The sequence below is a fragment of the Dermacentor andersoni genome, chromosome 1 (genome assembly GCF_023375885.2).
Source record: "Dermacentor andersoni chromosome 1, qqDerAnde1_hic_scaffold, whole genome shotgun sequence".
NCBI classification, from domain to species: Eukaryota; Metazoa; Arthropoda; class Arachnida; order Ixodida; family Ixodidae; genus Dermacentor; species Dermacentor andersoni.
The window spans coordinates 284931188-284958011 of NC_092814.1; the positions used below are offsets into that span (position 1 = coordinate 284931188).

General features: G+C 47.4%; 2 long non-coding RNA genes across 2 annotated transcripts; both read right to left on the reverse strand.

Moving 5' to 3' along the window:
• Nucleotides 1-9983: 9983 nt before the first annotated feature.
• On the reverse strand, nt 9984-11779 carry LOC140215323 (uncharacterized). The gene is made up of 2 exons (XR_011892280.1): nt 11384-11779; nt 9984-10097 (listed from the first exon to the last, which is right to left on the reverse strand). It is a non-coding gene; the product is annotated as an uncharacterized lncRNA (long non-coding RNA).
• A 5361-nt stretch (nt 11780-17140) lies between these two features.
• Nucleotides 17141-18740, reverse strand: LOC126548173 (uncharacterized). The gene is made up of 2 exons (XR_007602876.2): nt 18278-18740; nt 17141-17380 (listed from the first exon to the last, which is right to left on the reverse strand). It is a non-coding gene; the product is annotated as an uncharacterized lncRNA (long non-coding RNA).
• Nucleotides 18741-26824: the final 8084 nt, after the last annotated feature.

Genomic DNA, 26824 nt, shown 5'->3' on the forward strand with positions numbered 1-26824 from the left:
CGGTAGCATTCGCTGAAGCTGGTGGTCGGTCAATAAGCTACTTATAGATGAACCACATTGAGTAGAAATACATAATGTAGACAATGGCCCCGGAAAACAACAGAGTAGAGCACAAGCGGGTCAGATATACAGACACAAAGATAGACGCCATACTTATACAGGGTTTCTCATCTCTCACGACGAGGAAGTGATTCTTTAGTTGAACGCTGGCACTGTTGTCTCTGCGTTTTTGCTTTGTTTCTTTGCAAACTATGGGAGCTGCCGTGCCCTCGTTGCTGCAATGGGCGAAGATACTTCCCAGGACCTTCCTGGCGCGCAGCCGTACGGTCGGTTTACGTCCAGGAAACGTGGCAGCGAGTCAAGAGACACAGACAGCGAGGCCACCGAGCTGTACTCGGAATGCTGCGACTCCTCGGAACGATGACTTCAAGGTTGTCATGAGCCGAACGGCAAAAAGAAGACTGCTGCGGGCGTCATCGCCGGCAAGTGTCTAAACCGTGAAGGATATACCACAGTGCTGGCCGCGCACTGTGCTCTTCTTGCCTGCGGACCCTATGACTAATTTGCGGCTCCTGAACAGTGTTAAGATCGGCCTGCAGCTATTTCAGCCCGCTGCACGTGTTCCAATTCAACCGGAAGGGGCGCACTTCAGAGAACTGCGGATAACCGGCAGCCACGTGGCGCGGGGTCAGCTCAGGGGAGTTCTCGAGGGGAGGTAATTGGCGGAACCTCCCCATGAGCTTTTCGAGAAACCAGACAATGTACTATCCGGCCGCGTCAACAGGGACGGCTCAGAGTTCTACGAAACACCTCTGACGTCGGCTCCGGACCACTGAAACCTGTGCGGCACTGAAACCTGTGCAACACGAGTATGTGAGCGCGCTTCCTCCAAAAGGGCGGGTCATCTACGGTGACGTCGAACAGTGACGTCGAACGATGACTGGACGAACGTTTCCGTGCACTTGGAATCAAGGGGGGGACCAAGTGCTTATAAGCAGCGTTTGCCGGCTGCTAGAGTGTGCTCGTCGTCGTGCTCGTTGTCGTGCTCGAGATGCACTAGTGAGCTGCGTGCTCGTTGTCATGCTCGAAATGTACTCGTGAGCTGTGTGCTCGTAAGCTGTTTGCTGTATGTTAGTCTTGCGGGCTCCATATGGGAGTCACGCTAGACTGTCGATATATGTCTTGTCTAAGATGTAAATAATGTAAATAAATCCTGTTCACCGAGTTCCTCTCTACGACCTTCAACTCCTTCAAATGGTGGCAGCGGCGAGATCGTCCGACGACTCCTACTTCTGGTTGACAGCGGTGGGATCATCCGACAACTATTACAACATGCCCGTTCTTTCTTCGTTACTCGAGGTAATCGCGCTGAATGAGATTAAAGACGTGAGAATAAACTCACGGAATAATGTCGTGGCTGTAGTCGTTTTACATAGCGGACTACAAAGCCTTCAAAATTTCACGGAAATCGACAACGTGCGATCAATGGACCCTACAGGCGGTAGCGGCACTGTTAGGAGTCATTTATGACTTCGACATTTCCATTTCGACCGACGAATTGCCACTATTAATAAAGCCAACAACAGAAGGCACTCTCATCACGCATCTCACCAAACTCGGAAACACGCACTGCGTGAAGCTTGTGTTTAAGGGAGACTGGCTTCCCTCTCACGGTCAAAGTTGGCCATGTCCGCCTTCCAGTTCGACCTTACATACTGAAGCCCCTGCAATGACAAGTGCTTCGACAGTGGTCATGTCAAAAGCGTCTGTGTGAATAATGTTGTGAGACCGCGGTGCGCTGAATCCCATTCAGAAGACGCCTGCCGCGCGACCGTCCTGAAGTGCCCTAATTGCCGTGGTTCTTACGAAGCCTCATCGAAGGACTGCCCGAGAGTGTGGAAGGCATTCGCGCTTCTAAAGTGCGTGCTTAGGATCATTCAACACACAGCTAGTGTAGCGCTACACTTAGGCGGTAACGGTATCGCCACCGAAGAGCGCAACGAAAAGCCGCACCAATAGACACATTGTCTTCCGCCTTAGCTTTATCTCGCGCCGTTTAACAGAAGGGTTCAATGGTTCTCGGACTTGGAAGCGCGAGGAAGTGACCATGCATTCCAACCTATCTCACGATTGAGGGACTGACTGGCTCCATGTTCTCCGGAGCCGTCCAATGTATCGACTAGCTGAAATTTAACTAAATCCTGGAAGACTGCCGTCGAGACGACATATCATCCAGCCTAGGGGACGCAATAAAAGGTGTCTTACAGGTTGCCACACATTCGATATTGAAAAGCTCCGCCTGCACCGAATTCGACATCGAGCTAGAGAAACTTCGGGCAATTTGTCACCGTACGAAACGAATATACAGGCGCACAAAGTCCATTCATGATTTGAGATTGGCGAGACGCGCACACAAGAAAATACATCATCGTGTGAATAAGCTGGATTCACAACGATGGATGTCTTTCTGCGAGTATCTGGATTCCCGAAAGCCGGTGATCTTATATGGAGTTTGTTCGTGCGTCCGCGCAATCCCTGGACAGCGCCACCTATTTAATTAATTGGCTCTTTGTCTACAATGCACAGAGACTGAAGTCGCAGAATCCTTCTGTAGGATGATTGCCGGTGAAGCAAATTCCACAGGAACGCAGACTCGCAACCGCTCACCATTCTCACGTGATGCCCGTATCATCATACCTTGGTGATGAAGCAGCCTACTAGCAAGGACAAGACGAAGACACACAAGAATACACGACACTCGCTGCTCGTGTGTCCTGTGTGTCTTTTGTGTATCATGTGTGTCTTCGCCTTGTCCTTGTCAGTGCGCTGCTTCACCACCAAGGTATGATGATTAATCAGAAACTCGCCCAACTTTCCCCATTACTGATCCCCGTATGAAGTGTCCTTTTTCTCTGGACGAACTAGAGGCTGCGCTTGCTTTACGCAGGCGTTCCTCAGCGCCACGGCTAGAAGGCATTACACGCGCTCTGTATAACCTTTGTGAACGAGCTTAAAAGGCACTCCTGCTCCTGTACAACGACTCGTCGCCGACTGGCACGGTTCCCCATGAATGGAAGTCAAGTCGCCTGATTCCGCTCCTCAAACCTGGCAAGTCAACTTGGGATATTGCGTCATACCGTCCGAATCGCGCTTGCAAATTGTGTAGAAAAATGTATGTAACGGATGGTTCTAACGCGTCTGGATTGGTACCTAGAGCACTATGGAATTTACCCAAACACGTTGACAGGATTCAGGCGCGGTCATTTATCTGTAGACAACGTTGTCGACTTGGTAACGTACTCCGAATTCCAGAAGGCCTCTAAACGCTTGTCTGCTGCCTTGCTTCTTGACGACAAAAGGCCTTACGATATTGTCACCCACTAAGCCATCCTTACAGCGTTAGAAGAAATAGGACTTCGTGGCAAGATACATCTTTGGGTTCGTATAGCTACCTACAGATGCGATCATTCTACGTGCTCACCGGAAATGGCCCGACACCCCAGTATTACAGTAGCCACGGAGTCCCTCAGAACGGAGTACTAAGCCCAACGTTTTTTAATCTATTCCTTATTGGACTACTCTAGAACCTACTAAGCACCGCTCGACTGCCTATCTACGCCGACGACATCCGTATCTGTACGTCCGGTGTAACACGGCTGCAGCTTCGCGCTCGGATTCAGAATGCGGCCTCATCGACATCATGCTACCTTCGTAAACAAGGACTGAAGGTGACGTGGGAAAAGTGAGCATCGGTGGAATTTACCCGGAAGCCAATATTGGCATACGGCATATCAATCAATGGACAAGTGATATCGTCCAGCATAAGTAACAGAGACCTGTCCTGGACTCCTCACGTGAACCATGTGAAAAAGAGACTGTCTGCTATTTATCATCTGTTCAGCTTCCTTGCAAGAAAGAACTGGTGGTGTCCGCACAATCCATGTTACAGCTGTACAAGGTGTTTGTTGGGTTTCTCCGGTACAGCCCACCTGTTATATCCAACACCTGCGAAACTAATTTGCGTACAATTCGACAGTTCGAAGCATTCAGACCCAAGCTCTGAAGATATGCCTTGGATTACCACGCAGTGCGTCAATGGCTCAAAATTATTCAATCACGACGCACATCGCCGTCGAGGCAACGCATGCACATGTCAGGCACATTAGCCGGACCCCTTGCCACCACCTCGCCGCATTCACCGTGGAAAGACCCCGCACGTCATTTAGCACAACTGTCAGTGCATATCGTGCCTCGCTTACAACTGGGTACGCACTTGCGGCTAGACCGGTGTCTCTTTCATGATGCTTGTGCCTTCCTGAAGTACACCTCAGCATTCCAGGACTTCAGAAAAGTCAGGTCCACCACCGTCTGTACTAAAACAATTGAGCTTACTCCTGCTGCGCAAGAGATACAGTAGCCACGTACACATGTATACTGACGGATCGACTACATCGACCAGTTCCGGCGGTGCTGTGTTTATACCGACGTGAGGAATAACACTGCGATTCAAGGCGTCAGACGTCACGACGTCCACAGCTGCAGAACTTACAGCTCTGCGCAGTGTTCTTCAATTTATCGACACAGAGAGTCCTGGTACATGGGCCGTCTTTTCTGACCCGAGGCTGGCTCTGCACAGCATGTAGTCAGTTCTCCGACGTGGAGCTCACGAACAGGTAGCATACGAAATTGTCAAACTTCACCACGACGCCAAACAGAAAGGCCACGAAATTATTTTCCAGTGGCTACCTAGCCATTGCGGGATCAGTGGAAATTATCAAGCAGACAAAGCTGCCTGAGAGTCGCATCAAGAACAACACAGCGTTCCCATTCCGCTTTCCAGGACAGACGCTGCACAGCTGCTTCATCAGCCGGCCCACAAGCTCTCTTTAACAGAGTGGAACACCCCAAATACAAGACGCACCAGATTGGACGAACTGAACCCTTTGCTCCAACTCCGACCGCCACCCGAGTTTCGCCGACGTGAGGCATCGCCTCTATACTGGCTGTGATTGGGAGTGGCTTTCACGAAGGCGTACACTACTCTGATAGGAAGGATCGACGGTGCTGCGTGTGACGTCTGCGGTAGCGAAGAGAACATCAAACATTTATTGTGGCACTGTTATCGATTTCAGTCGGAAAGAAACATTACTTATCGCATTGCGACGATTGGACGATCGGCCGTTGTCCGTGCAGGTGCTACTTGAAGACCATCCCCATCAATCGTCGGCCCACAAACCTGTTAAGGCACTTTTGCCTTTCTTGAGGGCGACAGGCCTTTGCGAACGCCTTTGACTTATTCAGGCCCTCCGCGTGCGTGCGCGAGTTCACGGCGTCTTTCCTCCCCCGTCACTCTCTCTATTGCATCATTCTATTCCCTCTTTCCCGTCCCCCAAATTAGGGTAGCCAACCAGACGCATTTCTGGTTAATATCACTGTCTTCTCTCTTTCTTTCCTCTTCCTCCTCCTTCTCATTGCTCAGTCAAATGCATGCAGCCTGAGTAACGCCACAATTTTTCTGCTGCTTATTCCGGCCGTCGGCTAGTATCCTACAGAGTCTGTACTTTGGATGAGTTTCTGCCGGTGTGGCCTATAAGTTCAAATTAATTATCTTGCATATCGTTATACAGTGTCTGTGCTAACTAATAAATGACTGTTACAAGATTGCTTTTCTAGCTGTTACATGTGTATTTGTTTGATATAACATACCGGCATATAAAATATTTACGAATCAATTGATTATTTCCAAAACAATCTATTAATACTTAAAATTTGTACATTCACTCCCGCGGCCGGAGACGATGTAACGTATATTGGTTAACCATGTGCATTGTCAAGGTATTGCGGAAGCGTTATTTAGAATGTTGCTCTTCGGGGAGAACACGTTCAGCGACCAATCTCCCCACTACATATGTCGGGTTGCACATAAAAGACGGCGAGAGCGAAACAGCAAACACATTAAGCAGTGCCAGCGACCCACGCAGTGGTATAGTGTGCAATAGTGTACCGGCAAGCTTGTGTGATTACAGCGCACTCACTCACTTCCGCCGCAGGATGCAGCCCAAAAGAGTCCCTAAAAGTCTGCGCCCCTTATAGCAAGCTGCGGGAGAGTTATATCCGCTCTCCTTCTGTCTTTCTTTTGCGTCTAGGTCGGCCTGGAACATTAATTAGCCTTTTTCTCTTTTATGTCGTTGCTGTTACACCCAAGATGCACAGACCGAATTCGGCAGGCATGCTAAGACTTGGCAACGAGGCCGCGATAAGAAAGGAAATAGAGACAAAAAAAATTTTAAAATTGAGAACTCGCAAAGGAGCAGCTAAACGAGCGAAAGGCGGAAGGCATGTAATTAGCAATTCAGCCGTCACGCGAGAGCAAGTAGAAATGCTCATAATTGTCAGAATAATAATAAATTTCGGTAAACGAAAGCAAGCAAAATACAATAAAATAAAGTAGCCGACACACAGCCTCCGAGGCAGGAAATTGCATATGGCATTACAAACGTTGCAACTGTTGCAACGCAGTGCCGCGAACGAATGAGAGACGAACACCGGAAGACTTAGGTTCAGACGGAACCGGGAAAACCGATACCCCAGATCCCCTATATCTCTGAGATAAAGGTCTGCAGCTTCCTCATTGCACTATTCGGTGATTTCTTGTTGTTGCAACTATCAGAGCGTTATTTCGACGACTGCCCACCCTCTGAGGGACGTGCCATTACATCGCATGAACATTTCCGTACTTGTACTTTTTTTTTCTTTCTTTCTTTTGCTACAGTTATCCTAGAGGCTCCCTGCCCTTGACTCTACCAACGCTTGACCCCGCCATCGGTTCAAGACAGGAAAAGAAATAATTAAACTACGAAGGCACGGATGCTTCCTCCAGTGCTTCTGTCATCTTCGCTCAGCCGGCGTCGGCACTGGGCTCATTCACCGAAGCGGCACGACGTTCAGGCCGTAAGAGACGTGACAAACAGCTCTCGTCGCCGACGCCAACAAAACACAGAAATCGAAGGCAGCGGGGGTCGCAACGCAGCGCTGCTATATTGTACGTGCGCCGGCTTGTCGCGTTCCCGTACGATCGGAACGTCTGACGAACCCGTTATACGGCGGCCGCATTTCGATGGGGGCGAAATGCGAAAACACCCGTGTACTTAGATTTAGGTTGGATAGTTGGGCGTGTTGGTTAAGCATGATTTCTGAAGTGAAGGCGCTAAAAAGACGGAGGACAAAGAAGAAACACACACACACACAGGGCGCCTTCCCTTCACGCGCCCTGTGTGTGTGTTTCTTCTTTGTCCTCCGTCTCTTTAGCGCCTTCACTTCAGAAATAGATTTAGGTGCACGTTAAAGAACCCCAGGTGGTCGAAATTTCCGGAGTCCTCCACTACGGCGTGCCTCATAATCAGAAAGTGGTTTTGGCACGTAAAACCCCATAATTATATATATAACCCGTTATGATGAGTAGTGTTCAACAGATGTGACGGCCCCACCCGCGCTGTAGGTGGCAAAACTACGCGACGCGAAGCGGTTAGCAAAGATGTACAGGAACGCATATTATATATATATCTTTATATACAAGGCTGTAAATTAACGAAGACGCGGCGACTGACTGCACCCGCTCGGACCACTGTCAACGCCCTGTCAAACTCACGAACACGATCAATCGAACAGGTCTAATCGACTAAGTCAATTAAATGAAAGGTGGACAATGATGAAGATTATTCGTATTGCGGGATACTTTTAATCGAATAATCATTCATCTATATTAACAATTCTCTAAGATGACGGCCGAACTTTGCTGCCGAGGTGAGATTAAATGTAGCGAAATTCTGAGAGCAGCATTCCGGGCAAGTTGGTAATCCATTACTCAAATGATATTGCGCAACAAATAACGACACGGACGTAAGAGAGGACAACACACCGAGGTGTGTCGACACACACGACACACACGACACCAAGGTGAGGACGACACACACGAGGTGTGTCGTCCTCTCTTACGTCCGCGTCGTTTTTTATTGCGCAATATCATTTGAGCGAAATTCTACAACTGCAGCACCATTCACTGCCCGCGAAGGGGGCAAACTCGCTAGAAACGGCTGCTCGTTCGGCCTGAAGTGGGCTAAATGAAGTCATGTCAGGCGATGACGCAATTTCCATTGTATCCGGAAGTCTGCGAAAAAACCTCGAGAAAAACTGCTTCTGCGGTAAAACACTGCAGTACCTGCTCGAGTACCGTTGGCGCTACTGTACAAAGTTTACACATCAGTACATTCAGTGCCATTACATTAGTTACCACCCTCCTGCAGATCGTAATTCCATCACAAAGTCAAGGGCGATCACCAAGCGAGGCACATTGTTTTCGGCTTCGAAGTAGTGTGCTTCTTATTGACTGCTTCTTATTGGTGAGCGCTGTAGCGACACACTTTATTTTATTCGTTTTTGATGATTGTGCTCAAATTTGCCTGACCATTGAATTAAGCCAGCGTTTCGTGCAATGGTGTAAGTGCTGGGTTCTCGCTTCCCAGTAATTAATAAAAAAGAAATGGCGTGGCACAGTTTGCTTGAGGGTCGGTTTTCAGAGGCGAAGGCCCCGGGTTGCATGGACACGCGGTTGAACAAGTTTCTTTTGTTCACATTTTTGTATTTTCTTGTATCGTCGCAGTGACGCGGTGATTATGGCACTTTTTTGCAGCGGGAGGAACACGACAGCAGAGCTTTAGTCCACAGTGCCGCAGTGACAGTTCTTTGTGGTGATCAAGCTGCGTGCACAGCCAAACAATATTCTAGCATGCAATCTGCGTTGAATGTGCAAACCCAAGAGGGTTCAAGTACTTTCTACACAGTCTCTACAAAGCGTTGAGATGACCCCGAAGGATATGACCTATAAAAATTGGTAATAGCGATTATCTGCTAGTAGATTGTAGTTTTAATGCGATAGCATTCTTGTCATTGTCAGACCAATTTTCTTTCTGGCTATCTATATATCACGCAATCCACTTATCCCGCCAAAAATGTTGGCCGATCTCGAAGGCAGTGCAATCTAAAAATGTCGGCCGTTCACGTAGGTATGTGCCCCCGAGTATGCGCAGGCTTCACGGAGGCGCCGCCAGAAGGCGCAGCGTGTCCACAGAGGAGCGCAACAGAGGAGCTCGGCTGCAGTAAACGTCTCATACGTGACGCGTTTCGGCTATTCGCATACCTAGCCTGTCATCGTAGGCGAGTTCTGTCCGATGGTCGTGAGATGAAAATTTTCACCGCCTCGCCAAAGAATAAGGCATACCCTTATGAAAATGGTTATGTCCTTTATGTTTACTGTATGTTTCCCGCAGTTCACATGAGGAAATGTCCTTTATGTTTCCCCCATGTTGAAATTTGGCCACTGCTTTTATGTTTCCTTCATATGTCCTTCCTTTATGTATCCCTTATGTTACCGTACTTTATGTTTCCTCCATGTTGAAATTTGGCCACTGCTTTTATGTTTCCTTCATGTGTCCTCCCTTTATGTATCCCTTATGTTACCGTACTTTATGTTTCCTCCATGTTGAAATTTGGCCACTGCTTTTATGTTTCCTTCGTGTGTCCTACCTTTATGCATCCTTTATGTGGCTGCAGTGATTAAATCCTATATATTACGTAGACATGCATAGATGACGAGTTCCGAGTACACATTTTATATTTATAAACTTTTCTTAAGTTAAACATTGGTTTTCATTGTAAGGTTACTGTTCCCTACATGATGCAGCGCACGGATTGGAAGTCTGCTATGGCACAGAAATTCATGCCAATTTGTTCTAAAATTACAAACTAATTAGACTTCATAGATTATTTCAGTATAACACTTGGAGTACCGCTACGTTCCTCACTGCAGAGCTGCTGTTCTAGTTATGTCTTTGTTACTAATATAAAATGTAATGTTTGGATGGAAAGATCAGTTTGGATCAGTGCTTGCACTTTTAAAAGAAAGTTTTGACTATACTTTGCAAAGGTTTGTCTGAAACTACGAACAGTTTATTGGACTATCTGGATGTTACTTCAAACTGCCACGTCTGCTCACAGCAGACCTCTGGAATGTGGTGCTTGGGTGAGAGCTCACAAGGCACCTGAAAAACAAAACAAAAGCCAATCTTTTTCACTTATTCAAAAATATTCATATACGCAAGAACAGCCTGGCCTGTACGCACACAGCTAAGAAACGTGGAGCAGTCAAAAACAGCTCATAAAGACATCAGGGCAACACAGAAGCTTTTAACTAATTGTTTGAAACAGACTGAGCTGCCAGTCCACTCAGGTATCAAATTGCTCACAAATTCTTTTAAACATTTCTGCAGCAGCTGCTAAGTAGTACATGACCTTTAGGAGTAGGCGACTGGCCAACAAATCTTTGTGTGCCTGCTTGTACAGATGTCTCATAGTTATATCTCAAGTGGTTACACTTTTATATGGTAAAATTCAGGCGGGAATAAAACCAGCCGCAAACATCAGACTACCTGGAAAATTATCACCAAAACTTAAATATCTAGTAAATCAAATGAACAATCGATTACGAAGGGGCTAAAACCTAGGCCGCGATGTTGTAGCGATCCCTTTTCCGATGCTACTCATTTTGCTCATTGATCTGACCGACATTCCGCTATCGTTATTAACTAGAACAGCCAGCCGCGGAAGGTGGGTTATAAGAGTTTCAAACATCCAGCGCAAAGCATCGCAAGAAAATCGCATCCCTTATTCGGCAGTGCTATAGACAAGCCACTGTCTTTAACAATCGCAGGAACGGACATCCTGTTCTTCGGATGAAAATATTAATGAAAACGCGCGTCTGATGGACATGCCTCGATTAAAAAGAAATTTGGCTGTTGTAATGTCGGTCTATATTTGCCCTACAATATAAAAGACAAATACGCGAGCACGTCGAAGAACACAAACAATGCAGACAAGTTCTCGCGAAGCTGGACTTCGAACTGAACACTATCAATAAAGTAATCTTCACACAAGCTAATATATGTTCAAGTGTCAAACATCGTAGTCGCGTGCCAACTCGCGATGCCCGTGACACATCGACATGCATTACACACGTAACTTGCGGAAATTCATATCTACGGAAGAATTTCTTGCCGGGAAACTACCGAGAAAACAGTAACCTTCAGCGTTTACGTAAATATTTGCCCATTAAGTCCCAACAATCAGCGGTGGTAGCACAGCACTCCATAAAGCAAGTAAGCGGTAAGAAATAATACATTTCACGGAAACTCCCCTCGTGAAACGCTTTGCTAAATGTGCACAGCAACATAGTCAACGTACGCTCAGATAGTGTTCTGTTGTTGTTCTACAAAGCTTACTACATGAACCAAAAGCTGCGAGAATGCGCGCAAGCGTCAGACCTGCTTACCTTCAATGTGGTAGCAAACGGCTTCTTCGTCTCGCAGGCACCACGCGACGACGCTCTTTCCGGCGCGAACACTGTCGAATTGCCGATGAACACCAACGCACGAAAGCACAACTTTCAACAAATTCTTCCACGCATCATAATTCGAAGCCACAGTACCAGGTATTCCACGAGCGAACGCGGACAGGCGAGAACAAAGGCAGCTCGGACGAGCGCTGTAGTACACATAAGACACTGGCGTATCACAGGAAACATAAGGCGAACTAATGGCGTTACACGAGTCCAGAGGTTTCCTGATGGTTAATGCACACGGTACGGATCACAGTTTGTTTAGGCACTTCGAAAATATGATTAAGTTACCGTGAAACTGCAACGAGCACTTTCACCGCTCACAGCAACACAACGGGTTAAAAAGTGAATTTAGCCTCCGAGATCTACATTTCCTTTTAGGGCGTGCATTTTGGAAAAGCACGGCCTTCAAGATTAAAAAAAAGTCGTTGCTGGAAGGAAGACTGGTATTTAAACACAAATTATTGAGTTTAAAGTGTCTTGGTGCGCTGCCTTGTTTTTTTAAAGTATACGCAGAGATTTTACACGAACTATGCGCGAACTTTTGCCGGTGGACACGAGCCAATCAGCGCGCATCATGTGCCGCTCCGTGTGCTTGGGATGGCGGACGGTGTCCGGGCAGCCGCGGTAGCAGTGACACCCACCGATCAGAAATTCGGAATGGCCACGCATATACACGCTTCTTATGGCGCCCAGTGGCGTGTTTTTGAGAATGTCAGGCCGTATCATGAATAGGTGGAACCATATTTCTTCGTAGCGTAAGGAATAAAGGCGACGAAATGTGGCGATGGCTGGCTTGCAGCGGCAGCGGAACTTCGGCCAAAGTGAAACAGGCGTACTGCTTGCATGCTCGCGTAATCAAATACGGCCATACTCCGCACACAACTTTCATACTCAGCCAACTCACAATTATAAATTGTTCAGTTGTACGCCCAAGCAAGCATTTACGGGTTCCACGCTGCCGTACTTCTACGCGTGCTAATATCGACACAGCAGTTACTCGTACTTGTGGTCAGCGCGAAAGCGACACGGCCTAAAGGAAGAAACACAACAACACGGCGCTGTTTCTGCGGAGTGTTTGTTCCTTGTTTCCGCGTTGCTTTTGCGCTGTTGCTAAAGGTACGATGAATCGTAACCAACTCGCCCACTTTGCTATCTCGCTACAGCAATCACACGCAGTTTTGAAAAGAAAGGCACCTTTAGCATCAACCGCCGGTTCTGCATTGGTTAGTGACCAAACTTTTGTGTATAATCTGTGTGAGTAGTAGAGAAAAGGTATCATGACAAGGCCAAGGGCTGAAAAAAAAAAATAGCGTAGAAAAGGTAACATGTCAAAAAGTGCTTCGAAGATCACGGTTTTGAGGTGGAGCAGTGGCAGCGTCTCCCAATGTTCGAGTTTTTTTTTTTCAGCTTAGAGCATCAGAAACGTTATAGATATTCAATTTCACTACATTCTTTCGAACTAGGCGTTCTGAAAGTTAGCGGCAGCTCCAGTTGAGCTTTGGAGGTGGAAGAGCTTGCATTTCCCGCTGATGGCTGCAAAGAAATCTTACGAGCGTAATATAGAGACAATCGTAATGTACGTATTAGATATTTATGTGTAATGAGGCTATCATGAAACCAATATAACACCGCGAACAGCTACTTAAATGGTTGTATAATCATATACGCTCACAGCAAAGCGGCGGATTGGCCGCGGAGGCGTCCGCCTCTTTTGCGGTTCATGTAGCGCAAGCCATCGAACACTGCGCGTCGTGCCACCGTGTCTCCAGCCGCCGTGCAATTGTTATTTGTCCTGAGGGATTATTCGCTGCATGAGGCTTTGATGTACGTATGTACTGTTGATGGCGCGTGGTGATCAATACGGCCAAGATATATAGGGAGCGGGAGGCAGGCGCACCCCCCATTTTTTTTTTTTACTTTGATACGCCAGTAGTTAAAGTTAATACATCGTTCAGGTAGACGATCTATCTGTAGCATGTGTAAAAAGATAATCACTGGGCACACTCTATGTTACCTGGATGTGCACTCGAGGGAGTACACAGCCAGGTAACATAGAGTGCCCACAGAGGTAACATAGTGCTCATATATATATAAGCCAGACATGTAAATTAAGTAGATTATTTCCCAAACTGGAGGCGAAGCGGAGCATCTGCAAGACGCCTGGTATGAGAACCGTCTTAAAAGTTCAATCAACTATATTTGATAGCCTAGCTGGCACAAAACATTCATGAAATTCCCCTTCTTGCATATTAGGTTAAATACTGCAGATTTCTGCATCTGACTTGCTACTGGAGAATAGCAGGTTGAAAAAGTAAGAAATACTTTATATATTGAGAGAATGCATGGCATAAATCATTATATACACCATCCTATTTCATGGCATACTCAATTTTCCGCACAATATAGCCACAATTAGTGCCGGTCGGCATGTCTAGTGCGAGGTGGGCAAGCAGTGCCTTTTCTCTGAATCTGCCAGTGCCTAACATACAGTACAGATAGCTCTAACTGTACTATTTGCAAAAGATGCTCACTGCGGACATTCTGTTACCTACATGTGCACTCAAGTGCACATGTAGGTAACATATAAAGAGTGCATGCACCATATATAGATTAATGCTCTATGTTACCTACGTGTGCACTGAAGTGCGCACCTAGGTAACATCCCGCCGTAAACACAAAGGGCACATCCTACAATAATTATAATAAGGGTTGTTTTCTTGGGGCAAAGGAAAGGATAAGTCAAGATTTAGTACTTACAATGACTCTGCAGAGTGTATCAGTGGCTGTCACACAGTACAGATATATCTGCCTGTATATATATGTAGAGGCAGTTGTTATGTGCACTCTATGTCACGTACATGTGCACTCTAGTGTACACTCAGGTAACACATAGTACACACCCAGTTAACATCCTGCCGTAAACATAAAGGACACATCCTAGAGGCATAATAAAGGTCACTTCCTCGAGGTATACGTTAGGATGAGTAAACATGTGGTACACACAAAGTTGGCGTCCCGGAGGTCACACAAAGGACAAGGAATCATAAAGGTCACATAGGGCACAAGAAGGAAACATAAAGGAAACATAAAGGCAATGACCATTTTCATAGGGGTACACTCTGGAGCAGTTGCTTAGCTTTCCAAAGGTCTGTCTACATTTCACAAAAATTTTTAAATCTAAAGTTTCAACGCCCTCGGAATAACTCCACAGGTGAGGAACATAAGCTGGAAACACCGATGCATAATTTCTGCGCACACGCGATCCTCGCCCCAGGGCGATGCCCGACCAACTTATTGTTCCAAATATTCGAGGTCGGAGTCATCTGATAAGCCTGATTAAAACCGTACGGAGCATGACTAATTACTGATGTTATAATGACAGTCATTACCTCTGCGCGTGCACATTATAAGCCAAATAGCTATATTAGACCGGATGACCCTGATTAGTACTTGAGCACGTAGTAGTTCAATTGTACGGCAAGGCTGGTACAGGCGAAGGGAGAATCGCTCCATCAGGTCTTCTCTTTAATGACAGTTTTGATATTATGCCTAAGGACGTCACCGACTCGAAATGATCATGTATAGTGCGCAAAACGAGCCACCTAAACTGCTTCACGTCGTAAAATGAAAGGAAGGGCTTTAAACGCTGCGGTGGCACTAACCAAGCAGTTGACGCTCCCGCAGCCTACGCCTAGAGGTATATACGCGCAATCTTCGGCATGCGACAGAACGGTAATTTATTGTAGTATACCTATAATGGTGATGAATTTCGAATGTTATTAGACGCGCTTTAATTAGGCAAATCAATAAAGACACAGTTATCAAGGGAGTTGAAGTAACGGCAAATAAATGCTAAGCATCAAACGTCTCTAGTAAGTAGATCAGTGCCTTTCATGTCGCAAACCTAGAACTTCTCCCCCCACAAATGACAGGAAGCTTGAAGCGCAACAAGGAAAAAACAGTAAGGAAGGAGAAATAAATTAAAGAACAAAAATTTGGGAACGCCTAACTGTAAGTTCCAATATGCAATCAATATTGAGTGTTTAGCGTCAGTTCTCAAAAGAGTATAAAACAACACATCTTGCAAGGTTATTGCACTGATTTCCATAATTGCTTTTTCCTGGATCTCATCGAATTAAAGGCGCAGGCGAACAATGAAAAGTGAACACGATTAGCGTATCGACGGTCGCGCTAATTCTGCTCTTTTAATATTATTCTAACCTTAGTGAGCAAAGATAATGATCGGCACCTGAACACCTGTTGTTATTTTGTAAAAAATATGTTGTTTTTAAATGTATAGAATATAGTTCTGTCCATGTAATGGTTCTATATATACATATTTTCCTACATTCAACACTTCAACTGCGAGAACTCCTGCCATAGTTATTTCATTTAAAGTTTTTAAAAAGAAGAACGAGAGGTGGGGGGGAGGGGAGGGAGGTCGTTTTGCCGCTGCCAGAAATCTACCCCAAGGCTTTATCCAGCGCATTTCCTTTGCCAATCACTCACTTGGCGCCTTTACACCTTCTGTTACATCCGGCGCATGTTCGCACATGCTCCATCGCCGCCTCTATCGACGCCAGTGTCTGGCAGTGCGTTCCGACGGCCTGGTATAAAGCCTGTTTCACATGCAAGCGAAAATGCTCGCAAATCCTGCCGCCGCGCCGCAGAAATCTGTTTCGAGCGGCGGGAGCGGCGAGGTTCGGGCAAGTTGGAATTTTATCGCAGCGGTAGAGCGGCAGCACCGCTTCCGAACACGCGACCAATGGAGTACTAGTGCGGGAAAGCCTGCGCATAGGACGAGGTTTGTTTACTTGCTACACGGAGCACGGGAAACATGCCAAGAAAGCTTTTCAACGAATTGTTAATTGCTAAGCGCAGGATATGTACTTATAAAAAATAAAAAATTGAGAGGCAGGGACAAAGCAATGCTTATGCTGGCAGTCGCGAACTACCGAAGCTGGCTGAAAGTCCCGTGTTTTTTGCCAGCAACATTGCAATTCGCAGCGGCGGAAAACGCGCGGCGGCATTGCATGTGAAACGAAACCTCGCTAAAAAGCTTCGCAGCGCCGCGCCGCTGTTCGCTCCATTCGCTCAATCGCTTGCATGTCAAACAGGCTTAAGGGCTGCGTTGCTCTCATCATCGACGCCGGTGTGCGGCGGCACATTCTCACCAATGCCCTGGTCATGTATGCGGCGTCAGCTTTGGGGCTCCGACGCAGGCTGCGCAATACTAGCTGTTCTATGTCTGACACGTGATACCGCCCTTACAAAAATCATTGCAGACTTGCTGCAGAAATTCTGCATACCCCGAGTCACCCGGGATGCAGAATATCTGAAGACAGGTGACAGACTTTCTGTCACCCCCTGTCACCTCCCAGCGCCCAATTGGTACACCTTTTCTGCAGAAATTCTGCATACCCCGAGTCACCCGGGATGCAGAATATCTGAAGACAGGTGACAGACTTTCTGTCACCCCCCTGTCACCTCCCAGCGCCCAATCGGTACACCCTTTCTGCAGAAAGTCTGCTCAATCTGTGTAGCTGCAGGATACAGCATTTCTGCAGAAAGTCTGTCGAGATTGTGGTCACAGGATTACAGCATTTAGGCAGACATTAGAGAGAATTTCTGTAGCCCCACTATGGGGAACTGGCATGCATGCATGCAATAAAATAACAGACGCAATAGTATTCTTTGCACATTTTATTTGTCTCCGATTTCTTCCGGGCTGCTTGGTTGGGACCAAGAATATCGCTTCCAAGGAATGAAGTAGTGAGTACCGACATCTCATGTGTGTGGCAGTGACCGTCTTGCACACACCTTGTGGCAGCATGCAAATCAGATGCTTTGACGCGCTGTTCAGCCTGCAGAAGTGCCGCAGGCTCCCAAGTGGTGTAGATTCCTCTGGCTCACAAAATCGTGACATCCCTAAACAAGCAGAAATGTTCAGTTTACTGTAAGCCCTGCTGAGACTGTAAACTTGTGACATTGTGAAACGCCTCGTACAAACAGCTACATGAAGCTGCATGGTTGCACAAATACACGATTATTACATTACAGGCAGTTAATATGTAAATGGAACTGGAGCAAACATGAATCTACAATAAAAAACTTCACACAAACGCACGTCTGTACCAAGTCAAATGCGAATTGCACAAGCAGAAAACTCGTTAACACGTGATAAGCGTTCGAAAACCTAATTTATTTATGCGGTGCAACAAAGCCCTGCCCCAAAGGACAATGCACTGAAAAAGAACAGACTCCCTCTTTTTCATGTGAGAAAACAATTTTTTCCATTAAAGATAGATACTGTTGTTGAAATCTCGGAACCATTTACAAATACACGAAAACACATGACACCCAACGCAAGAAATACAGGCTGTCTCCAAGACACTATATAAATAAAAGAACTTGCATACAAGCTAAAATCTGGCCATGCGTCGTACACAGCAATCGGGTGCCATCTCGCGCAGCCGTTAGCTGTGATCACGACAAATCGACGTACCTCTAGAAATGGCTATGCGATTTCTCGCTGAAAAATTACGTACAGAAATAGTAACTTTCCCTGCTTGAATTTTTGCGCCTATTCAAATCAAACAGTCCCCGGCGCAAGGAAACTTCACAGCAGAAAGCAAATAATCGATAGATTTTGGCAACATCACGTTTTAGGGCAATTTTCATCAAACTGTTCGCTAAATGCCCCCTGCGACAAGAACGAACATTCGAAAAGCACGATCATTTTTGTCACGTTACTAATCATCTTGTTATCCGTACAGAAATGCACACTTCACGCACCACAAGAATGCGCGTACGCGCCGGACTTACCTTTCTAGGCGTGCTCGGTAAACGAGTCTCCGTGACAGCTGCTGCCGCATCGCACAGGTACCGCAGGAAGGACAGTCTGTGCACGGTGCCTCGGGCGTCAACAGCGTAGAATTGCAGATGAACTACAGCACGTGATAGCACAACGTCCAAAAAATTCTTCCGCGCACTGTGATGGAATGCGAGCGCTGCGAGAGTACCATCGGCTTTTCATGAGCCGGTAACAAAGAAAGCGCGACCGGGTCATAACTACGATAATTGGTATCGGCACACCACACGAAAAACACTGAGAGCTACGTTATGCAGTCACAGGGGTTTTGGATCATTAATACACACAAAAATCGCCACAATTCCTCTCGGCACGGCATGTACACTACCTCATCGGTCGCCGTCAATGCGGCGTGCACATGGCGTGCACGCGTGCACGCCGTGACATGTCGGTGACCAGGTGAAGACGGGAAAATAATCTCACCCGCTATTTTACCGGTGCTCGCGGCCAGCGCCTCCTGGGGGCCGGCGCCGAAAGCAACCACGCAGTCGGTGGTCGGATGGATGGTGTCGGCGTCGCGCGGTAGATAGGTCCTTAAATTCAGGCTGCGGTTCGAGCCATAGTATAACTGCTGCATTTAATGTACGTTATGTAACAATTACCTTATTTCAATTAGTATTAAATAATTGATTTATATAACTGTCATTATCAGACTGTTCTTGTAGCAATCAGTGACAAAGTTTTCAAAATGTTAAAATGGCAAAACAGAGCGCAATGATAAAATGTGTCATGGTTCAGGATGCGCACACGTGTGTGTGTGCGTTTGTGTGTGTGCTTGTGTGCGTGTGTGATTCGTGGGTGGCTGAAAGGTGAAGCCGATTTAACTGTTATAAAATGTGTCATGTAGAATATATATATATATATATATATATATATGTGGCATGCATATTACATACAAGTCTACCTACTTGCCGACCACACAGTGTCTGCAGACAATATGCAGACAATCTGTAGACTAGCTCTACATGGAGGTGACTGGTGGGTGACTCATGGGTGACTGAAAGGTCAGACCTATTGAACCGTAATTATAAAATGTGTCATGGTTCAGAATATGTATATATATGCGTTTATATATAGATATACATCTACACACACACACACACTCGCTGGGCACGCATATTACAGACAAGTCTACTTGCAGTCCGCACGGTGTCTGCAGACATTCTGCAGACTAGGTCTACGTGGAGGTGACTGGTGGGTGACTCATGGGTGACTGAAAGGTCAGACCTATTGAACCGTAATTATAAAATGTGTCATGGTTCAGAATATGTATATATATGCGTTTATATATAGATATACATCTACACACACACACACACTCGCTGGACACGCATATTACAGACAAGTCTACTTGCAGTCCGCACGGTGTCTGCAGACATTCTGCAGACTAGGTCTACGTGGAGGTGACTGGTGGGTGACTCATGGGTGACTGAAAGGTCAAAACTATTCAACGGTAATTATAAAATATGTCATGGTTCAGAATATGTATGTATATATACATACATATACATATTTACACACACACTCACTGGGCACGCATATTACAGACAAGTCTACTTGCAGTCCGCACGGTGTCTGCAGACATTCTGCAGACTTAGTCTACAGAAAGGTCGAGTCTACAGATAGGTGACAGGGGTGACTGATAGGTGACTCATGAGTGACTGAAAGGTCAAACCGATTTTTGTAAGGGCGACCACACCACCGCCGCATGAAAACCGTTGCGGAACAGGTGGTTTCCAAAACCCTAAATCATTTATGTGTTTTCGGCTCCTAAGATCCCTTCCGCCGCATTAAACTAGCAAAAGCATAGCCTTTAAGATTCTCGTTTAAAATCTAGAGGGAGTTACCTTATGAGGCGTGGAATGGAATGTGCGAAATACTGGAAGTAGGCTTTTCCGCACTATTAGGTTGCCCTGCACAAGATGGCCGACCTCCCGCTCACGGTACCATTTTGAGCCAAGCGTAGGCTTGCAAACACCGACGAAGTAGTAAGGAAGAAATTGTGGTAAGGATAGCGCCAACTGCATTATTTCTGGTTCTAGGGCGACGTCCGTCATCTCGTGTGGCTCAAACGAGATATGCGGGGGAGCTGCACTTGTAGAATTTCGCATCTCCCATACACCCCATAACAGCTTTGCTGTAACATACTTCGTTGGTTTCGGTTAGGTGCCGGTAGTGTCCGAATGAAATCTACTGGATTTGCGATTAAAGTGGTAGTTGCATTTAATCGTTGGCGCCTGCATTAAAATTCCTCCAGCTGATTGCATAAAACGGCGCGCGGATTGAGTACGCCACTTAATTATAGCGTACGGTGACAGAGAGACAGAGAAAAAAGAACGTGCCTACGTTTCATATAATCATGACCACATAAAGCCAACAGGCAATTGAAGCCATGGAAAGCATCGGGGAAATTTTCTGTGATTGAAATTGAAATGCAGAAAATAATAAACAAAAGGGGGGATGAAAGAGGACGAAAATATAACTTGTAGTCGGTGGGAGCCGAACCCCACAAGCACCGCATCACGCCTGCGCTGCACTACCATTTGTGCTACAGCGACCGCTATCAATCCGTCCACTAACTGAGGTATTTATGTTTACGGGACTGCGCACATTTTAAAAGAACAATATCTTATTCAACAGCGCAAAGGAGAAGGACGAGGCGAGTGCACATATGCAGCGCTGAACTTATAACTGGTTTTATTGAGGCGATTTCCACTGCTCAAATACGGTGGCAACGAATCTCACATGAAAACGCACAAAGACACAAAATTGGCGAGATTGACAGTATGTGAGCACAGAGCTACAGAGACTCACGAACAGCTGTGCACGTGTTTCCTATTTATCTTCAAGAACACGCAGTTCTTTTCCTGATAGCTATTGAGGCGGCGCTTCGTCTTTGAATTTCGCCATTTCATGGGCTTCAGTAATCTCTCTAGCGATTTTTGTGCGATTATCTGACAACATGCTGCACTGACTGAAAATGGGATAACAAGGCGCTTTCTTATTCTTCTTTCTTTCTTCCGTGCAGTCTCTGCAATGAATGCCCAGATGACCGGATACGTTGTTGCTCACGTTGTTGTTATGTTCCCGTAGCCGGTCGTTAAGGCATCGACCAGTTTGCCCCGTGTAGTGCTTGCCACAAGATAGCAGAAAACTGTATACAACAGTGCTGCTACACGGTACAAAACATTCTTGGTGCTTCTTGGCACCGCCCTCCTTCCTTGCGTTGCTGGAGTTTACAATGTGGCAGAGTCTTGAGAGTTTATCGGGTGCGGAAAAAACAACATTTACATTGGCACGAGAACCCACCCTTTTGAGGTTATGTGAAATGAGATGCAGGTAAGGGATTACCGCAGCCTTCCTTTTTTCCTTGTGCCTTTCAGAGGCTTCGCTGCGGACTGAATTTATTTTGTCTCTTAAAAGGTTCTCTGATACAGCAATGCGCAGATCGGTTGGGTAGCCTGCTGCCTGGAGGAACACCACCTGATTTTGATAACTGCCTTGCATAAAATAATGGCACGATTTTACTATACTAGGGCATTTCGAAAACATAACTTTGCAATGCCGCGCTTGCAAAGAACTAATTCGTAGAAGATAACAACACGTGTTTAGCTACAGAACACATTGGCTCACTACAGCTAGAATACTATCGAAAGAGCAGAATTAAGCCGACTCTCGATAAGAGCGTTCCGTTTTATTTATCTGTTACTTTTTGATTCGAAGAGATCAAGAAAAAATATGGGAATTCGTGAAGATAATATTTTATTGTACGTGTTCTCTAGAGAGTTACTGCAAAGCAGTAAGCATTGGCGACGTATACTGCACCGTTTCGGTTAGGCAAGCGCAACGTTTTCTGCAGCGAGCGCAACAGCATTCGAGATGAGCACGCGTACATCATCCTCTCACCATAGTGGTTTTCCCCGTGCTGGCAGATTTGCATAACCCGTCTGTAATGGCTTGCATGTCGCATCCCGCGTAGCGGCGAATAGGTTGTTTCAAACTGGCGTAATGAACACGCGCTCTCGCACGTGTTGACCACGTCTCCAATTTGCTGCGTCATTGACACACGACACACATGAGGGGAGTAGCATCACGACGAATTACAACGAACGTATCGCGCGCGTGGCCCGCTTACACTGCGACACTGGCTCTTCACATAAACGCGCCGGAAATCTGCTCGTATTTATAGTTGCCGCTTTTTGACGGTTCAGAACTAGACCCCATTCACGAATGAGTTAGTAGACGTGCGGTGAATAGTCAGTGACAGGAACCCAGCATGTGGGGACTGCAATGCTAACGCTGTACGGATGAAGCCGATTGGTCGTCTGATGACTCCGCACGGCGCCTGTCGGCGTCGCCTTCTCGTAGAGTTGTCGATTAAGTTTCAGGTCGTGCGGAGACTATTCCATCGATTTTCGCAGGAGACCGAATTCACAAAGCTCCTTGGTCGCAAGAGCTGTTTGCCATTGGTCGGCGGCCCTCTCTAATAACATATGTCCAACGTGATGATTCGATGGTGCCTGCACGCTTAATAGTTCTATAGCGTAAATATTGTCTTTATGAATATGGGATATGATTTGCCTATATTTGCCTATTCTGTATTGACAAGGCAGCTCGCATGCGCCGAAGCTGCTTGTAAGTACATGCGCTAGAAGTACTTTGCTGCGGACTAGTTGGTTCATACTGAACCAGTAACGTACTGCGCAAAATACGTGAAGGGTGGAAACACTGAAATATGGCTGGAAAGAGGAAAGAGAATTGTGGAGAAAATAGACCGGCTGCGAATTTCGCGCCAAAATGGTTGCTGCCGCTATACGGTACAGTACCAGCCCAAGAAAACGGCGACTCAGATGGCAGAGTCCCTGTGTCAGAAGGTGAGGGCTTCTGTTCCAACGAGGCCTCGAGCCGCTTCAGCAGGAAGCCAAGTGACGTACATGGGAGGCGCCAAGCTTCCTACAGCAGTTGGACGTGTCTTGGAGAAGGGCCCGAAGTGCAGCTTCCAGCCACCTTCCCCGCGTGCTAGACTTTTTTTTATCTCAGGTGTGATTTATGGGGCTACGTACGCATGAACAGGACCAGTAAATAACCACTGGAGATGGAATGGACTGCTTGATGCGAATTGTGTGTGACAAGAGTAAAGAGAACGTTTTGTTGTCAACGCACTTAAGAAAACGTGATGGTGCTGATCTCAGATAAGGAAGGGGGCTTTGTTGTTTTGCCAGAAGGGCTGCTTCAGAAGAAGGCGATCGAAGCCGTGCGAAATAATTTCAAGACGGTGCACTTTTGCCCAAAGAAGCTGGAGAATGCGGCACTAAATATACTGCAAGCAAATGAAACTGGATGCTCGCAGCACAACCATTGCAAAAGCAGACAGCGGGTCAAGCCATTCATTTTCCTCTTGTAAGGCGCACAAGATCGGGTACCCGCTACGCCTAATCGCCTCCGAGAAGGACAACAGACAAATGATGATATCACGTTACCTGCAGCTGTATTGCTAGTAATTGACCCTATCTTGCTGCGGCCTCTGCTGTTACAGGTCTCATTAAGTTTGCTGTGGTGCTCTGACATAGACAAAATGTGTCCGTGCAAACGCTATTAGATTCGTCGGACGATCCTACCGCTGTCAACCAGATATTGGAGCCGTCGGACTATCTCGCCGCTGCCACCATTTGAAGGAGATGAAGGTCGTAGACAGGAACTCGGTGAACAGGATTTATTTACATATTAACCGTTTAAGAAAGATACATTGGCAGTCTAGCGCGACTCCCATATGGAGCCCGCAAGACTAACATACAGCAAACAGCTTACGAGCACACAGCTCACTAGTGCATTTCTAGCCTGACAAAGAGCACTCAGCTCCCGACAACGAGCACGACACGAGCACACACTAGCAGCCGGCAAACGCTGCTTATAAGCTCTCCGCTTGACGTCATAGTTTGACGTCATCGTTCGGCGTGGACGGAGCACGAATGGTCGGGAATGTTCGTCCAATCATTGTAAACTTGCCGCCGCCCCGCAGTATGGCTCACACACACGTTCGAGTTATGGCTCGCACGCACGTTCGAGGGCCCCGTGGACGGAAATGTTCGTGTTGCACTCACACACAGGTGAAAAGGCCGGACAGTTCTCGGTACCGCCCAGCTTTCAGTGCCGACGTCAGAGGGCTTCGTAGAACTCTGCTTTGTCCCGGATGGCTCGGCCAAGTACCAATTTCCTGAGTTGATCGCGCGCCACGTGGCTGCCGGCTCTTCGCAGTTCTCCGAAGGGCGCCCCGTCTGGTGGGCTTGGAACACGTGCAGCGGGCTGAAAGCTGGCACGTTGCCACCCCGTACGGCCATTCTTAACAACGCCTAACTATCCTGTTCGCGGAACAGGATAGTTAGGATATATGTTGGCATATTCCCGCGCTTGCGCCACGAAGGCGTCGTTGGCTACTACAACGCAAAAGCGACGACGGCAAGGGCCGGCCTTGACTACAGGTGCTCCAACTTTTTGTCCAGTCGAACATCGTTCCCGATTGCACCGGAGCAAATTACGCGAAAAAAGAAGCGCGGCGTGCGGCGATATGTTATGTGTACAATGTGTGGTGTCGCAACCAGCGTCCGTCATCTAGCAGTGCCGAAGTGGCCTCACAAGCGATAGAGCATTCGGCCACAACATCGCGTTCGACCACAAGGCCAGAGGTCCGCTAAAAAAATGTGGCTGATGTCACCCTGTCGCCTATACACAGCTTTAGGCGAGTAACGCGCTTCCAGCGACTGCAGCGCTGCAGCTCATGAGGATAACTAGCCATGTGTGCGCTGTACACATTCCTATTAGCTATACTCAACTGTTGCAATTGTGTGAAATACGAGCGAACGGTCGGCACGTCCCGTAGGAGCGCTCACGCGACCCGCAAACGTCCTGCGTTGGCCCGCACGCCTGCTCTTCACGATGCTGGCGGAAACCGAATGTGCGCGCAGGGTTGCCGGCATTATGCAAGATGCCTGTAGTTCTGCTCAGACGAACGTTAACGTCCCCCTAGTATGTCCATGCATCGAATTCACTTCAGCGAGCGGGTTGCGCCCACGAAAGTATAGTGCCGCGCTTTCCAACACGATGGGAACGTTCAGGTCGCGTATAGTATTAGAGTTGTCGGACGATCCCACCGCCGTCACCCAGATGTAGGAGTCGTCGGACGATCTCGCCGCTGCCATCATTTGAAGGAGTTGAAGGTCGTAGAGAGGAACTCGGTGAACAGGATTTATTTACATTATTTACATCTTAGACAAGACATACATCGACAGTCTAGCGTGACTCCCAAATGGAGCCCGCAAGACTAGCATACAGCAAACGGCTTATGAGCACACAGCTCACGAGTACATTTCGAGCATGACAACGAGCACTCAGCTCACTACGACGAGCACCCCCTAGCAGCCGGCAATCGCTGCTTATAAGCACTTGGTTCCCCCTTGATCCCAAGTGGACGGAAACGTTCGTCATGTCATCGTTCGACGTCACCGTTCGACGTCACCGTAGATGACCCGTCCTTTTGGAGGAGGCGGGCTCACATACACGTGTTGCACACACACACAGGTGTAATGGTCCGGAGCCGACGTCAGAGGGGCTTCGTAGAACTCTGAGCCGTTCCGGGTAGCACATTGTCTTGCGTCTTGGTCGGAACGCGGGAAGGAGCCCCTGTCGGCGTTCCCGCGGCAACTCCCCCACTCATAGCTGAACAGGGCGCCGTTGTCGTGTTGCACACAAAGCCTGCTTCGTCGAACTCCTTCACTCGCAACGGCGACGAGGCTAGAGGTTGGCGGCGGCGTTCCAAGATGAGGTTACCACCGCTGGCGTAACTGGCTGGCAAACATGCACTGCAGCTGGCCGTTCTTAACAATAGATAGACAGGCGCGGCGCCGGCTCAGAGGTTATGGCGTTCCCCCTTTTGACAAAAATGGAGGTCGCGGGCCCGGTTTGCGGCCGCATTCCGATGGGGATGTACTGCAAGAACGCTCCATTTAGGTGCACCTGCTGGAGTTCTCCCCTACGGCGTCTCTCATAGCACCAACGTTGCTCTGGCCGATTAATTATTCAACATAGACAGTCTTGAAATCACAGATGGTAGCCAAACTGAAATGAAGCGGTATGCGTAGATGGGTGTACTGGAAGCATTTTTATTGCTGGTTCAGAAGTTCATGCATGTCTATACGCTCGCCGCCTCGAGAATTATTGACATACCTTTTTATGCCCTGGAAATTGCATGTGGTGATCGATCTCCAGAGTTGCGCCTGTTGCACGAACTTCTCTGATGCGCACTGATCGAACAAGGAATGTCGTTGTATAGCGAACATTTCGACAAAGGGACGTGCCTTCATGAGGTCAGCAAGACAAGTCCACTAAGGCGAGCCGGGCGCGACGCGCACCACTTGAGATATCGCTCGCGCCTTGAAAGTACTCACTCCTGTCAATATACGCTGATTTCTGTCGTCAATATTGATAAGCCATTCGACAGAGCTAAA